Raw genomic sequence first — 4932 nt, 5'->3', positions numbered from 1 at the left:
AGCAGATACAACAAGAACTCTTCTAATCAAGGTGGGAAAAATGGTAACTACATATACAATGATAAGAGAAGAATGGCCTTCTCTCTTGAGAACCGGCAATTCAACTGTATCTTTCCTCAATTCTGAAAATATTCTGAAGGTATTAAGGGAGGGCAATACTTCTTGGCTTCATTTTCGTACTGAAATCTAGGATATGAAAATCTATTAATTAATAGAAATTTAAAAAATGGCTCAGACAAATCGTACTAAGTAAGAAATTTAGAAAATTTTTATTTGAAGTGTACCTGTGACCACAAGGGGTGGTACTTGGGTCAAAGCATATCTCCAAACAAATCTGCACATTGATAAATAAAAACAAAACATGAAATGGTTTTGAAACTAGAAATTTATGAACCTTGAAAACAATGATATCGACATCAAGACCATTCACCGCGCAAGAAAGCTCGTCTGTGAGTTTATTGATGAGTGAATAATTTATACGCTTTTTGGCATTGTTTTTAGGTAATTTTTAGTATGATTTAGTCAGTTTTTAGTATATAATTATTAGTTTTTATGCAAAAATCACATTTCTGGACTTTACTATGAGTTTGTGTGTTTTTCTGTGATTTCAGATATTTTCTGGCTGAAATTGAGGGACCTGAGCAAAAATCTGATTCAGAGGCTGAAAAAGGACTGCAGATGCTGTTAGATTTTGACCTCCCTGTACTCGAAATGGATTTTCTGGAGTTACAGAAACCCAATTTGCGCGCTCTCAATTGCGTTGGAAAGTATACATCTTGGGCTTTCCAGCAATGTATAATAGTCTATACTTTGCCCGAGATTTGATGGCCCAAATTGGCATCAAAACGCCGGTCAAAGACCCTTTTCTGGCATTAAACGCCAGAACTGGCATAAAAGCTAGAGTTAAACGCCCAAACTGACGCCAGAGTTGGCGTTTAACTCCAGAAAAGCCTATGCACGTGAAAGCTTTGATGCTCAGCCCAAGCACACACCAAGTGGGCCCCGGAAGTGGATTTCTGCACTATTTACCTTAGTTACTCATTTTCTGTAAACCATAGCTACTAGTTTTAGTATAAATATTAATTTTTCTCATTGTATTAGACGTCTTGGTTATTCTGGTTCCCCCTCTAGGGCCGAAACCAATGAACACCATTATCACTTATGTATTTTCAACGGTGGAGTTTTTACACCTCATAGATTAAGGTGTGGAGCTCTGCTGCTCTTAACGAATTAACGCAAAGTATTATTGTTCTTCTATTCAATTCAAGGTTATTCTTGTTCTAAGATATTCACTCATACTTCAACTTGATGAATGTGATGATCCGTGACACTCATCATCATTCTCACTTATGAACGCGTGCCTGACAACCACTTCTGTTCTATTTGCAATAGCTTGAGTGTGTATCTCTTGGCCTCCTGGTCCACGATGCATGGTTGCCTCTCCTGACAACAGAGCCTTCCATTCCGTGAGATCACAGTCTTTGTGGTATAAGCTAGATTCAATTGGCAGTATTCTTGAGATCTGGAAAGTCTAAACCTTGTCTGTGGTATTCCGAGTAGGATCTGGGATGGGATGACTATGACGAGCTTCAAACTCGCGAGTGCTGGGCGCAGTGACAGTGCGCAAAAGGATCATTGGATCTTATTCTGACACGGTCGAGAACCGACAGATGATTAGCCCTATGTAACTCGTAGCCGGGCCATTTTCACTAAGAGGAGGGACGGTAGCCATTGACAACGGTGATCCCCCAACATACAGCTTGCCATGGAAGGGAGTACACATGACTGGATGAAGGCAGTAGGAAAGCAGAGATTTAGAAGGAGCAAAGCACCTCCATATGCTTATCTGAAATTCCCACCAATGAATTACATAAAGTATTTCTATCTTATTTTATGTCTTATTTATCTTTTAATTATCAAAACTCCATAACCATTTGAATCTGCCTGACTGAGATTTAAAAGATGACCATAGCTTGCTTCAAGCCAACAATCTCTGTGGGATCGACCCTTACTCATGTAAGGTATTACTTGGACGACCCAATACACTTGCTAGTCAGCTACGCGGAGTTGTGAAGAAAGTTTTTGAGAATCACGATTCCGTGTACCAAGTTTTTGGTGCCGTTGCCGGGGATTGTTCAAGTTTGGACAACTGACGGTTCTTCTTGTTGCTCAGATTAGGTAATTTTCTTTTTTTTTATTTTGTTCTTCAGAATTTTTAAGAATGAATTCTAGAGTTTCAGATGATGCTTTTATCATCACAGGAGCTAGTTGATTCCCATCAATTTGGCTGTTGTATGTAATGTCTTGCTGAAGCTTGATTAACCATGTCTAATCTTTTTAGATTGAAGCTTTAGACTAAGATTGCATGATTCCTGGAAATCTTCTTAAAAATTTTGAGTTTCTTATTTTCTTTTTCAAAATAATTTTCAAAAAAATTTTTATAAAATCATAAAATCAAAAATAATTTGTGTTTCTTGTTTGAGTCTAGTGTCACATTCTAAGTGTGGTGTCAATTGCATGTTTTTAATAATCATTGCTTTTTTCAAAAACTCATGCATTGTGTTCTTTATGATCTTCAAGTTGTTCTTGATGATTTTCTTTGTCTGATCTTTAAATTCTCTTGTTTTGTGTCTTTTGTTGTTTCTTATGTGCATTCTCAAATTGTTGGTGTCTCTAGTATGAAAATTTCTAAGTTTGGTGTCTTGCATGTCTTTCTTTTCTTAAAATTTTTTAAAAATATGTTCTTGATGTTCATCATGATCTTCAAAGTGTTCTTGGTGTTCATCTTGGCATTCAAAGTGTTCTTGCATGCATTCCTTGTTTAGATCTTAGTTTTTCATGTTTAATTTCATTCTGTTATTTTTCTCTCTCATCATTAAAAATTCAAAAAAAATTCAAAATTATGTCTTTTCAAGTCAATAATACAAAGAAATGAAGATTCAGAACATACAGCAGAGGAATCACAGAGAAAAAGCTGGGTGTTCAAAACGCCCAGTATGAAAGGATTTCTAGCATTTAAACGCTAGCCAGGGTACATGGCTGGGCGTTTAACACCCAAAGAGGAAGCATTCTGGGCGTTAAACGCCAGAATGGATAGCATCCTGGGCGTTTAACACCAGGATGACACAAGGGAGGTAATTTTGTTTTCAATTCAAATCTTTTTCAATTTTTCAAGTTTTAAAACTAATTTTTCAAAATCTTATCTTTTTCATAACCTCTCTTATCAATCATATCTTTTTCAAAATCAAATCTTTTTCATTTTTCTTTTAATATTTTCAAAAATCCTTGCTAACAATTAATGTTGTGATTCAAAAACTTCAAGTTTGTTACTTTCTTGTTAAGAAAGGTTCAATATTTGAATTTTAAAATCATATCTTTTAATTTGTTGTAGTCAAGTCATCAATTTTAAAAATCAAATATTTTTTTTAAATTGTTTTTCAATCATATCTTTTCAATCATATCATTTTAAATCAAATCTTTTTCTCAATCACATCTTTTTAAATTTTAATTTCAAAATCTTTTTCTAACTTCTTATCTTTTCAAAACTTACTATTTCTTATCGTTTTCAAAACCACTTAACTAATTTTCTCTCTCTAATTTTTGAAAACCACTAACAAATTTTTCAAAATTCTTTTTAATTAACTAATTATTTTAAAATCTAATTTTATTTTATTTAAAAATTTTCAAAAATTCTCTCTCTCCCATCTCTTTCTATTTAATCACTAACACTTATTCTCCTTTAATAATTCAGACCCCTCCCTCTCTATAAGTTCGAATTCTTCTCTCTACCTCATCCCTTTATTCTTTTTTTCCTCTAACACATCAAAGAATCTCTATACTGAGACATAGAGGATTCCATACTTTCTTTGTTTTCTTCTCTTTCATATGAGTAGGAACAAAGATAAAGTCATTCTTGTTGAAGCTGATCCGGGACCTAAAAGGACTCTGAAGAGGAAGCTAAGAGCAGCTAAAGCACAAAACTCTAAAGAGGACCTGACAGAAATTTTTGAAAAGGAAGCAGACAAAACAGACATGGCCGAACCCAACAACAATGATGCAAGGAAAGTGTTTGGTGACTTTACTGCACCAACTCCCGACTTTTATGGGAGAAGCATCTCTATTCATGCCATTGGAGCAAACAACTTTGAGCTTAAGCCTCAATTAGTTTCTCTGCTGTAATAGAATTACAAGTTTCATGGACTTCTATTGGAAGATCCTCATTAGTTCTTGGCTGAATTTTTGCAAATCTGTGACACTGTTAAGACCAATGGAGTTGATCCTGAGGTCTACAGACTTATGCTTTTCTCTTTTGCTGTAAGAGACAGAGCTAGTATATGGTTGAACTCACAACCTAGAGACAGCCTGAACTCTTGGGAAAAGTTGGTCAATGCCTTCTTAGTTAAATTCTTTCTACCTCAAAAGATGAGTAAGCTTAGAGTGGAAGTTCAAACCTTCAAATAGAAGGAAGGTGAATCCTTTTGTGAAGCTTGGAAAAGATACAAGCAATTGATCAAAAGGTGTCCTTCTGACATGCTTTCAGAATGGAGCATCATAGGTATCTTCTATGATGGTCTGTCTGAGTTATCCAAGATTTCATTGGACCATTCTGCAGGTGGATCTATTCATCTAAAGAAAATGCCTGCAGAAGCCCAGGAACTCATTGAAGTGGTTGCAAATAACCAGTTCATGTACACTTCTAAAAGAAATCCTGTGAACAATGGGACAACTCAGAAGAAACAAGTTCTTGAGATTGATACTCTGAATGCCATATTGGCTCAGAACAAATTATTGACTCAGCAAGTCAATATGATTTCTCAGAGTCTGACTGGATTGCAAGCTGCATCCGGCAGTACTAAAGAAGCGTCTTCTGAAGAAGAAGCTTATGATCCTGAGAACCATGCAATGGAAAAGGTGAATTACATGGGAGAACCC

General features: G+C 35.5%; 1 non-coding gene across 1 annotated transcript; it reads right to left on the bottom strand.

Annotated features, from left to right (window-relative positions):
* Window positions 1-4428: 4428 nt before the first annotated feature.
* Window positions 4429-4536, bottom strand: LOC127746389 (small nucleolar RNA R71). The gene has a single exon (XR_008008008.1). It is a non-coding gene; the product is annotated as a small nucleolar RNA R71 (small nucleolar RNA).
* Between the last annotated feature and the right edge of the window lie 396 nt (window positions 4537-4932).

Source organism: Arachis duranensis, chromosome 3 (genome assembly GCF_000817695.3).
Source record: "Arachis duranensis cultivar V14167 chromosome 3, aradu.V14167.gnm2.J7QH, whole genome shotgun sequence".
NCBI lineage: Eukaryota > Viridiplantae > Streptophyta > Magnoliopsida > Fabales > Fabaceae > Arachis > Arachis duranensis.
The sequence above is the reverse complement of the archived record's forward strand: the minus strand, read 5'-3'. Positions and strand labels throughout refer to the sequence as shown.